The sequence below is a fragment of the Hoplias malabaricus genome, chromosome 14 (genome assembly GCF_029633855.1).
Source record: "Hoplias malabaricus isolate fHopMal1 chromosome 14, fHopMal1.hap1, whole genome shotgun sequence".
NCBI classification, from domain to species: domain Eukaryota; kingdom Metazoa; phylum Chordata; class Actinopteri; order Characiformes; family Erythrinidae; genus Hoplias; species Hoplias malabaricus.
The window spans coordinates 9867910-9881005 of NC_089813.1; positions in this window are offsets into that span (position 1 = coordinate 9867910).

The following is a 13096-nucleotide window of genomic DNA, read 5'->3' on the forward strand; positions in this document are numbered from 1 at the left end:
ACTCTATTACTCTCTCACTTTCTGAACTGGCTTTTAAAGCTCACTCTTTCACTACTCTGACCTGGCCTCTTATATAAGAATGAGAATTACAAATTATTAACTATGGCAGGTTTAAATGGAACCTAATTTGGCAGGTCAGGTTTAAGAGTGAACTCTCATATTGACTGTCTCTCAGTTTAAGACCCCCACCCCCTTTCAGTGAAAATCAAGTTTTTAATTGTTTATATCATGCTTGAAAGGAGCAGTCAAATCCATGGCTGACACATAGTCAACAACCAGTTGTAATGGATCCTGGTTACTTGGATTTAGCTCAATATACTGTGTGTGAAGTGTTTTACTTGGCACCTGACCTAACATTGATTTGCGTATTGTTTTGTCTCTTTGTCCCTTGGCCCAACACAAACATTACACTACGGGCTCTAAGACTGGCCCCTAAACCTGATTCTGTACCACCTCTCAGCACATGTCTCCATCTTTTTGCTTTTTACACCTCAGATATTACGTCTAAGGCTTGACACATTGCTGTTGTGCCCCAGACACAGATCGATATCTGAAGCCTCAGCTTTACCAATAATTGATTAGCTATTCCTAGCCATAGACTTCACAACACAGCCATTTCACTCCTGTACTTTACTAGACCTCAGAAGTCATGTATCATTCTATAGTCAGCATTTTGCCCATATAAGGAAGTCCGGGTCTAAGTAGATTTCTCTGTGGAAACACCGTTTTGTGGCTCCCTGTACACTTTAAGAAATAAGGTACTGCAAAGTTATAAACAATGTAGATGTACTTTTAAAGTCCAGTTTTGTTCCCCACTGGTACATTACATTTTGTTCTCCAGAAGGAAATTATAGAACTGTGAAATATAAAAGAACATAGTATATGTCCTGGAGATTTAATGGGGCGTATAAAATCTACCATTAATATAGAATAGAGTTAGAATCACTTTATTGGCCACTGTACTTGCACATAGAGGAATTTGTTCTCCGCATTTAACACAGAAGCCCGTTAACACACTTCACTAATTTGCACAGAGACAGTAGTCAATGAAATATGTCTTTTACACTGTATAATATAATATCAATACAGATGGTAAATCATATCTATAGATTACTTATAATAATTACTACAATGTTAATGTGGTTTATATAATATTGCTAAAGGGGACATATTATGGCAAAGCCACATTGTGTGTGTGTGTGTGTGTGTGTGTGTGTGTGTGTGTGTGTGTGCACATCTGTGGTTCATTCTCATTTAAAGGCCAAGCACCATTTAATGGACCTCCATGAATATTTCACATTATTGTAGTTCCTGACATATATAAGTATGAATTAAAATGAAATTAGCAGCTTAATTTGCTTTAAAACGAACAATTTTATTAAATTGACGGAAAAACCCGAGCTCGCTACGGAAATTCTTGAACGCAACCGTGACGTCACTGGTGGACAACAGCTGAACAATGCCGCGGTAAAACACCGTTATGACTGACTGTTATGACAGTATCTAGCTAAATAACCAACATTATTCATGACAATAGCCGAGCAATAAGCTAAACTCAAATGTAGAGGTACCGTTATTCTTGTAAATGTGATCGAAGTCGAACTCGAATTCATCCGACACTATAAACCTCCGTAATGCAGCTACGTAGCCGAGTATAATCTGAGACACCGAGTTTAGCGAGTCAAGCTAACGTTAACTACCACCAACTAAAACAGGCGAAGTGAGTGTCCTTACCCTGTTTACCATATTATTGTATTGTTGCCCATATTGTTGGAAAAGCGCCAGTGAAATGAGCTACAGATAACGGAGTGAGCGGATGGTCCTTTCCAAAGTGCCTGTTTAAAGTTGACAAATTTAGTCCATTTTCTGGATATTTTGGGATCTTTGGGCCATTTGTGCACAGATGTCCCACTGTACATTGAATGATTGCAGCCAAAAACAACACACCTTTTCGTCATTTTGCATTAAATTAAGTGCAACTTCTAGAGTTGTTGTCCACCATCTACGTCACAGGCAAGACGCCTATTAGAGTTTCCGAACACCGTTGGGGGGGTGGGGGACCAACGGTCTTTTAAACCTCATTCCTTGAATTAGTAAGAAATAACATGTTTTCTGACTATCAATAAACACAAGTTAGGAACTCAAATTCTACTGTATTTTTTGTTTGACACTTTCATAGAGCTGGTGCTTAGCCTTTAAAGAAATCCAGCTGTTCTGAACAGAGCTGTGTAGACAGGGGAAGAATGCTATTGAAGTGTTTGGTCCTTTTGCTATTTTGAAGAAAAGCCTGTCACGGAAGTTTCATTAAGTCCCCAGAACTGTGTTCGCTTGTGAAAAATGGTAAAAATATGGCCCCTTTAACTATTTAACAATGTTATATATCAATATCTTTGGCCAAACATATCTGCAGGGGATTGCTTCCAAGATCCCACATGGGCACCAAATTCCTTGATGAATTTGTTGTTTTTGCAAATTATATCACACTGTCAGAATAACTGTCACTGTGGCCGTGCCTGTTGCTGTCACTGTGGTGGTACCCTCAAGGGAATATATTCAGTACCTTTAGTTAGGGAACATCAGTCGGTCTTATTCTATAATAATAGTAGATTTTAATATTGTGTTAATTTCATAAGCCACATTTTATCTCCAGCACTTACATTATGTTCTTTTATTTCTCACAGCTCTATAATGGAATCTTACAAATATTCACCTCTCTTCTAAAGAAGGAGAGGTGAATAATTTAGACACTGTGTCTGCGTGGGTTTCCTCCGGGTGACTGTCTGTGAGGAGTGTGGTGTGTTCTCCCCGTGTCCGCATGGGTTTCCTCCGGGTGACTGTCTGTGAGGAGTGTGGTGTGTTCTCCCTGTGTCCGCGTGGGTTTCCTCCGGGTGCTCCGGTTTCCTGCACGGTAGCACGGTGCTCCGTAGGTGTGAGTGAGTGTGTGTGTCTTGCCCTGTGAAGGACTGGCGCCCCCTCCAGGGTGTATTTCCGCCTTGCTCCCAATGATTCCAAGTCAGCTCTGGACCCACCGCGACCCTGAACTTGATAATCGGTTACAGACAATGAATGAATGAATGAATGTAACTCTACCGTACCATTTTTTCTTTTTTAAAGTGTACATACATGGAGGGCGAACTGTCCTGTTAACTAATACGAACACATATTCACCACCATACTTCTCAGAACTTGCTGGTGTCTTGCTGGGTATTCCGTTAATGTTACGATTTCTTAAGTACCTTGAAATTCAGAGGCTCTAGCTGTATACAGAGGATGAGTCCGATTTGGAACATTTTTGTTTACCACTAAATGTGATCACAGCGATTTCTGTAAATGATATACGCTTTTCTTGTAGAGAAAACCAGCATAGACCCTGAGTTCCTTATATGGGCATAACCCAGACTGCACAATGATGACATCAGAGGTCTGCAGAGCTGTGACATTGTGTTCCTGAGGAGTTCCTTTAAAGCACTACTTCAAAGAATAGCCTTGGGCTTGAGGCCTCTGTATTTTGATTACATCAGCACAAGAAGAGAGAGAGAAAGAGAGAGAGAGAGAGAGAGAGAGAGAGTGTGTGTGTGTGTGTGTGTGAGAGAGAGAGAGAGAGAGAGAGAGAGAGAGAGAGAGAGAGAGAGAGAGAGAGAGAGAGAGAGAGAGAATTGAGTGTAATTGTATCACAGAGATTCCAAAGGACAGTCTCACTACACACACACACACACACTGAGTGTTAATGGTGTGAGTTTACTGCATGTGGACGTAATTGTCATCCCGAATATGCCTCAGTGTCCTGCTGCATAATTTATCTGCCGGGACTCCTTCCCTCTCTCCTCAGCTATTTATAAACGCCAGTCTTCATTCATTAACCTCGTCCCTCTCTACTTCTCTCTCTCCCCCTTCCTGACCTTTTATTTCTCATCAGTCTCTCTCTCTCTCTCTCTCTCTCTCTCTCTCTCTCTCTCTCTCTCTCTCTCTCTCTCTCTCTCCCATTACAGTGAAAGGTGTAATGTTGATAATCAGAACAGCACATTACAGTCTTTAATAAAATGATGGAAACCAGGAAAAAAACACCTCAGACATAACACAGTGCTTCTGAAAGTGGTTGTACAAGAGAATGCCACTGATGTAAGACTAACCACATTTTCTTCTGCTTGTTTTCTTTCAGGCTCATACATCCCTTCTGTGCCCAACATCTGCTGACTCTCTGTATGTAAATGGACACTGATAGACCCTGTTGGACAAAATGTATTAATTAATTAATTAATTTTTAATGATCCTGTTGGGTCCAGAGCCTCTCTGGAATCACTGGATTCATGGGAGGGGAATTAGTCCATCACAAGGCATCACACACACACCCAGTCATTTGCACACTCACACCTGCGAACAATTTTACACACTCACCCTCTCCCTCCCACACAGCTGTGGACAGTTTCACACACTCACCCAGTCACTGAGACACTCACACCTACGGGCATTTGCACAGCCAACCCACCTACCAACGTGTTACTGGATTGTGGGATCAAACCAAAGCACCCAGAGGAAACCTACCCAGACACAGGGAGAACACACCAAGGTGACCATTTAAAGGAACACTCAGTAAGATTTGTGATTTTTGCTCCTGAGGCTCCCCCTAGTGTAAATAAGTTTTACAGCACTGTATGGAAATCAATGGGGAGACAAACGGGGAGTGGTTTCCCACCCTACTCCAAACGTTACATAGTGTGGTTTCTGATCCTGAGCCCAGAGTAGCAGGATCAGAGGCTCTTTTCTCCCTATTACAGGTCAGTGGAACATCACAATGATTGTGAAGCTGTAACTCTAAGGTTAAAATATTGCATAGTGTTCCTTTAACCCAGGACCCACATCACTCCAATGAAAAGGGAATATCTCCTTCTGCTGTTCTGGGTTCAATCCCCACCTCAGGGCACTGTCTTAGAAGAGATGGGGTGGGTTCTCTCTGTGTCTGGGTGGGTTTCCTTTAAGTGCTTTGGTTTCTTGTAGGTGGATCAGCCGTGTGAGTGTGTAAGTGACCGAATGAGAGTGTGGTTCTCTGCAGTGGGAATCACTGGGCGCAAGGCCGTAACACACCCTGAAGGGGTCGCTAGTCCTTCGCAGAGCGACACACTATCACCCATTCACTCACACACTAACACATATGGATACTTTTATGGATACTCTGCCTACCTATGTGTGCTTTTAGACCATGGGAGGAAACTGGAGCACCCGGAGGAAACCCACACAGACACAGGGAAAACACAGCACACTTCTTAAAGACTCTGGATGAGTTCTTCCCCATAAAATGAAGCCCATCCCCATGTCAAGGTAAGATGCAACTGTCCAGGAAAGTTCCCGAACTCCTCAAGTATCAGATTACAGATTTCAAAAGTGTATTTAAAACAGTGTGAGTGGGTCTCTAAGCTGCATGTTACTTCACTGTTGTCATCTTACTCAGTGCTTCAGTAAGATGTACCTCCTCCATGTTTTATAAATGCTCCGAGCCCACACTCTCGAACTTCTGCTAAAACACTCAGAGACCTTCCCACTGCCCTCACAGCCGCCCATTCGCTACTGGCCTTTAAACACAACACACAAAGCCTTGGAGAGTCCTCCCCATCAATGATGCAGTAGCTCATGTCAGGAACAGCCTTTCTGCCTTCTGCGGATCTCTTTTTCTTTTCACAGCACTGTATCCCACCCGTGGCAGGTCTGTAGAAGTACCAACAGCCCAATAATGTGGAGGATAACAGCAACAGAACCAACGGAACTTTGTAACAAATAAAAATGTATATCAAGCAACGACAATAGACTGTTTAGAAATATATATTCTGTTTTAAAATTAGAGTTTAATATCTGTCTCTGTCCAAAGAAAAATAGGTACATTACTGAAGTAAATAACCTTCTTAACCTTCAATGGAAGTCAATGTAAAAAGATTTTTTTTCCCTAAGTAAATCTGGAGCATTTCTATGGGTCCATTCATCATGAAATCACACTGTGTGAAGGACAGCTGTGTTAAAATGATGTTGTAAACTAAAACATCTACAAAAATGGAGATACATGTTTTTCTTTGGACAGTGACAGTATATTATTCACTGCCACTGGGAAGTGGATAAACAAAATGAGTGAATGAATGAATATTTATCAGTTATTGAAATAAACCACAAAATAAGTATCTTTACCGTTTTTATTGAGCAGACGTTGGAGAAAGATAAACTGAGGTCGTATCACTGTGGAAACACTGAGGGTTGCGAGTTAAAATGTTTACAACAGATATGGGGGTGCTTAATTTTTTATTTTGGCCAGAGGGTCTCTTAAAAAGTTTAAATTCACTCTTTGGCTGCACAAGACATTTACAACATACGCCTCCAACTTGAAAATGCCTTGCTTTAAATTTGTTTAGTTTCTATTCCCTGATTCTATGAAAGTGAGCAGGAAAATACAATGCATTTTATATTCATTCCTTCATTGTCTGTAACCATTTAAGGGCCACGGTGGGTCCGGAGCCTACCTGGAATCACTGGGTGCAGGACAGGAACACACCCTGGAGTGGCCAGTCCTTCGCAGGGCGACACAAATTCACTTACACCTAGGGACAATTTTTGGACTGTGGGCGTTAACCGGAGCACCCGGAGGAAATCCACACGCACACTGGGAAAACACACCAAACTCCTCACAGACAGTCATCCGGAGGAAACCCACGCGCACACAGGGAAAACACACCAAACTCCTCACAGACAGTCATCCGGAGGAAACCCACGCGCACACAGGGAAAACACACCAAACTCCTCACAGACAGTCATCCGGAGGAAACCCACGCGCACACAGGGAAAACACACCAAACTCCTCACAGACAGTCACCTGGAGGAAACGCACACTCACACAGGGAAAACACACCAAACTCCTCACAGACAGTCACCCGGAGGAAATCCACACGCACACAGGGAAAACACACCAAACTCCTCACAGGCAGTCATCCGGAGGAAACCCACGTGCACACAGGGAAAACACCCCAAACTCCTCACAGACAGTCACCTGAAGGAAACCCACACGCACACAGGGAAAACACACCAAACTCCTCACAGACGGTCACCTGGAGGAAACCCACACGCACACAGGGAAAACACACCAAACTCCTCACAGAAAGTCACCTGAAGGAAACCCACACGCACACAGGGAAAACACACCAAACTCCTCACAGACAGTCACCTGAAGGAAACCCACACGCACACAGGGAAAACACACCAAACTCCTCACAGACAGTCACCTGAAGGAAACCCACACGCACACAGGGAAAACACACCAAACTCCTCACAGACAGTCACCCGGAGGAAACCCACGCGGACACAGGGAAAACACACCAAGCTCCTCACAGACAGTCACCCCGAGCAGGACTCAAAACCACACCTCCAAAAGTTACACAGAGCAGTTTCTGCAGTGCTGAGCCTGGAGTACCAACAACTGAAGCTCTATTACAGTTCACTGAAGCATCACCATGGTGGTGAATTTGTACATGACTTCCTGCTGTTTCTTTAAGGAGGAACAACAGAGAATAAGCAAAACTCTGTTTATTTTAAGGTGATCTCTATATTAAGGAGATTTCAGCGTGTATGCTTTGTACACTGCAGGCCTTCACACTTCTCTTGAAGTCTAAGTAGCAGCGTAGCCATTTTTCTGAAACTTGTTCCCCAAGGGTCTGCTTTTTCCCTTCTGAGATTTATGAGCAGCCTGGAGATAGGAGGTTTCGATTGAACTGATATTCCGAGCTCGAGAGGCCTTCATGCAGCAATATTGATATTCCTGAAATCACATTAATATTACACAGAGCTGGAATATTCATCTGCTGTCATGTGAAGGGCAGCTTATGAGTCGTTACCGTGTTGGTGCTTAAATGAACATAGGAGTGGATCTTACTGTAATTTCAAGTACCATGAATTAGGAATAGCGCCCCATGTTGGCCCCATCAACACCAGCTCCAGCATCAACCCAAGCATTCCTTGGTGGGTTTTTTCCCCCAGTACTGGACAGGCCCAAACCTGTTTAGCTTCAATGGATTTACATGTTCTGGGGTTCAGGTGCTGTGAATGTGGTGTGGAGTGGTTATACACTGTGTGATAATTACAGACCTCCCCTAAATTGAGCCAGCAATTATCATTAAAACCAATAGTGATGTCATTTATTTAAGGTATGAGGGAAAAAATGCATCTCTTCTATCTTTCAAATCATAAAAGTAACCAGTTTTTAAAAAATATCCCTGAAACTAGGAGGTAAAGCAACTACCCCTACACACCTCAGCCGCCATGTAAATTTTTTCATGTGCATCTGAACCGGCTAAAGGAGATGTTTGGGAGATGTTTTATGTCCATGTTTTCACTATGAGAAAACACTCAGTAACTCTGTAGGTCTACACGGTAGCATACTCCTCCAGCGTGCTGAGCTGTCCAGTTGTATAGCGCTAGCAGCAGGTTAAAACCCAGAGAGCAGACACATTTGGACAAATTTGTGTAATTTTTGATGCTTACGCCTCTGTCACGGTGCTGCGGTCTCTGATGGGAACCACAGGCTTTGACAACCACAACAACGGCGGCGCTAAAGTAAGGCGCTGTTTACTCTGTGTGTATTTGCGTGTTTTTTATGTTTTTGTTTTTGATTGAACACAGCTCCGCACCCCTGTTCTTACCAATCAGCTTTACTTGTTGCATGTTCCGCTGTCACTGGAGATTTTCATCTGCTATCAGCTCAAGGAGCATTTAAACCTCTTCAAAACACCTCGAGGTTAGACAGTATGTGCCAAACTGAAAGTAACATTCTAAATGTTTTCAACTGTAATCTAAATTAACGTGAGCTAGTTTAAGCTACCTTTCCTTCCTTCCTCTCCTTTATTTTCCCCTCTCTCTCTCGCTCGCTTGTCAGGGGTATAGAGATAAAAGCAGCATGGTAGGTGTCATTTTTCCACTTCCTGTATTCCTCACTCCAAAACCAAAAATCCCTCTGCTTTTGTAATTACTGTTTCATGTAATTAATTTAAAATAAGATGTAGTGTCGACAATAATTAAGTGTAAATCTAAATTAATGTTAGCTAGTTTAATCTACTTTTCCTTCTTTTCTCTCCTTTATTTTTTCGCAAAATACACGAGTGTCTGCAAAATACACGTTGCGGAAACACTGTGATTTGACAGGTCTCTCTGGCCAATCAGCGCTCTGCAAGATTTACACATCACGATTAATACCTACTCAGCTCGGTTGGAACCATGAGCGAGCAGGGACTGAAAATGTACCTGGTTCCAGGGACCAAGACCAGATATGGCCAGTGGAAAAGGATAAGAGCTGATCTGAGTCAAGTTGAGTTGTGTAGGTTCCATGGAAAATACACCAGAATTTGGACCAACTTTCCTTTGCTGTCTGGGAAAGAAGCAGTAGTGGCCTTCACATGTCTTGGAGGAAGCAGGTTGTGTGTAACACATTTGTGGGTGGAGCATGATGGAGTATTTGAAGCATTGATTGGTGCCCTGTGACATAACTTTGATTGAGCCCCTTTGAACATGTCAGAGAGAAATCCCAAGACAAATTATGGCATGTCAAATAAGATAAACATAATGTTAGATTTAATGTAGGATGTTCACACCTGCAGCGATGTTGATTCACTCATGAGTCAGTGCTTCATTTAGCCTGAGAACACATACACACAAACACAAATGACACATACACACAAAGCATCACCTGCACACAGTGTAACACTGTGCAACACTCGGGGCCTTCTGCTTATCAGCTCCTACACACAAGACAAGGTTCTAATTTGCTGAGAGAGAGAGAGAGAGAGAGAGAGAGAGAGAGAGAGAGAGAGAGATTCTGTCCTTGACTTTCTCCAAAGGTACATTTAGGGTAGCCACACTTTCTTCCATTTTATTCTCTCTCTCTCTCTGGCCATAAATCTTCAAGCTACAAGCTGAGATGCCAATAAAGGGGTCACTGGCAGAGGTTAGAGAAAGTCAATACCTTCAGCTGTGACCCCCCATGACAAGCTGAACAACACACACACACACACACACACACACACACACACACACACACACACACACACTGCAGTAAGAAATACCAGGTTTGACATTGTAACCTTATAAATGCAACTTTTCCTGCCTAATAAAGGCCACAAGAATAAAGTAAAGTCGACTCTGTACATTCTCCTTAATATCTCCCTAGTTTCTCCTTAATATCTCCATAGTTTCTCATTAATATCTCTCTAGTTCCTTTTTAATATCTCCCTAGTTTCTCCTTAAATATCTCCCTAGTTTCTCATTAATATCTCCCAAATTCCTATTTAATATCTCCCTAGTTCATCTTTAATGTCTCTGTAGCTCTTTTTTAATGGCTCTATAGTTTCCTCTTAAAATCTCTGCTTTTCTTCCTTAATATCCAAGTAATTTGCTCTTAATATCTTTATAGTTCCTCCTTAATACCTCTGTAGTGTCTCCTTCATATCTCAGTGGCTTCTCTTTAAGCCGCTTCATTTTGACTTATTTGTAGTTGCTCCTTCTCAGCAGCTTCTCCTTAATATCTCTAAGAGACTTCAGCTCCTCAGATATTTCTCTTGTGAAAAACAGTACCTTTGTCTCCACATGAGTTTAAGTGGAGATCTCAGTAAAGTCTCACACTGGGCTCAGATATGCTTCGAAGCTGTGAATAAATTTTGTGAAGGCATTGTTTGTCTTATGTCCTAGTGGACTTATTCTATTTCTCCTAAAAAATATCTGAGCCATCAATGAGCAACTTTTGAGCAGTTGATGTTCCTCTGGGGAATGTTCCTGTTGGAATGATCAGTCTTCTGAGGCAGGGTTAGGACTGATTATGAGGAGAGGAAGCTCTATGTTTTGCACTCTGAAGAGCAGTCACTGTGTCCGAATATCAGTTGAACTAAACCTAACCTAACACTAATGAGTCCCCTTATTTCTCCACTCTCCAGCTTAGGGTGAAGTAGGTCACTAGTATTAAAAAAACAGCTGGAAGATGTGGAGAATTCTGAATTCTTGCCTTTACTATTAATTCTGAATTAAAGAACCAGTACTGTTTCTCTAAATACTTGCCACTGCCAGCGATTCGCTGAGTTTTCCCCTTTTTTAAGTGACATCTGCTGCAGTTCTCCCATCACCGTTCAGATGGCAATGATTATATGAACAGCAGAAGTAATGCAACGTCCAGTGTTTTGACCCGACCTAATATAAGGAAAATTACAGACAAAGAGCAGCAGTGAGTGACCTTCAGCCGAGAGGGAGATCGGCTCTAACTTCCACGATTGGCTGTAATCTCTCTCCACTGTAGCTGCTGGACATGGGATTCTGTGTAATCTCACCACACACACACACACACACTGTCCTTGACTGTCCTGGGAATCTATAGCTCAACAGTTCATAGCTGTTCGGTTCCCCAGTCATAGATGAAAAAAAAACAGAGTAATCCTGACACTTGGATCTCGTCAGGCAGACAGTTTGATCAGTGATTGGAGATCTGTTGCAATGAGGCAATTTGGTGTCTAAAAAAGACAAAGTTATCCACTAAGCTGTCCCAGAATCTGTCCACTTTGAGCTGGAGAGTTACAACACCAATAATATTTTTTTTAAAAAGTGAATCGTGTCGCATCTCGCTGGCCTTAATCTGTGGATTAGGGCAGTGCTGGGAGCCTGTGATGGTTGTATGTGTGTGTGGGTGGGGAGGCGTGTTTGTGTGTGTATCTGTGTGTGTGTGTGTCTATGTGTGTGTGGGTGGGTGGGTGTGTGTTTCTGTGTGTGAGTGTGCTGCCCCCGGGTTAAGCGCTAAAGCAGCTTGGCGCAGATGAAAATGGCATTCGGGAGGACTGCCAATCAGGGTCGGCCTCGACCGTTGCCTGCTGAGATCGAGGGGCGGGGCCGCATTTGGGACACGCCTTTTTCATTTACTAAACAGAATGACTATGGTGCAGTTTCTGAAGTCGTCCAATCAGGTGTGTTTCAAGCGTGAGCCGCTTTGTGTTTGTGATGTCATAAATGCAAACATAGTCTCATGTATACTTCTTTTCAGGCTACTACAGCTTAGCCCCGCCCACTCTTGCTGAAGTTATGAGGAGTGTTACAGCTTTCAGCTTGAACACGAACAAGAAATACACTGAAAGATTACTGGATAGGAACACACTCACTGTCCATTTAATCATCTCCACTGTCCACCCCAGAGCACATTGTAACCCACCTGTTTCTCTGCATACTTTGTTACAGAGTGGATCAGGCACAGCAGATGCTGCTGGAGTTTTTAAACACTGTGTCCACTCTGTTAAACACGCCTACCTCCTTGGTCCACCTTGAAGACGTAAAGTCAGAGACAGTAGCTCATCTGTTGCTGCACCGTCTTTCATCAGTGGACACAGGACGCTGTCCGCTGAATCTTGTCATATAATTTTTCAAAATAAAAGTCCCGTTTTATTGATTCATTATGGGACAGTGACTTTCAGAAATGACTAATGATATTACAAATACAAATCAGTGTGTTCAGAAGGTAAAATAATAATTAAATGTAAATGTAATCCCCCTTTCTGAGAAATTAACCCTGCTGCGGTTGTGGCACGGCTCAGTAAAGAGGGCGGAGCAATGCTGCAGTTTTCCATCAATACGGCTTCACTACTAAATATGTGCTTTATGAGAATTGACGTTCTGGATTTCCCTGAGGCAGCGGTATTAACCTTTCCCTTCGCACAAATGAGTTCCTGCCAAGTCAGTCCACAGGTGCTCGGACTGTTAGAATAATCACCGGTGTCCAGAAATGTCGGGATGATGTCACTTCAAGGGCAGCGCCACCAAATTTAGAAATTTTCCCACGTAACTGAAAGGCTCAGCTGTAAACCAAGCCATTCGGAGTGGTTTCAAGTGACATGGTTTGTTGTAGATGAAGGTACAGTGGTGGTGGTGAGCCCAATGCCAAGTGTGAGGGTTATATAGGTCCCCAGCTTTGGGCTGTGGAACAGTGGAACTGTGTTCTTTGGAGTAATGACAATCCATTCAGTACATTTGGGATGAGTTGAATGAGATGACCACAACAAGCTTTTATTGAATGGGCAAATGATTCCTCTGGGTGCCCACTCCAACC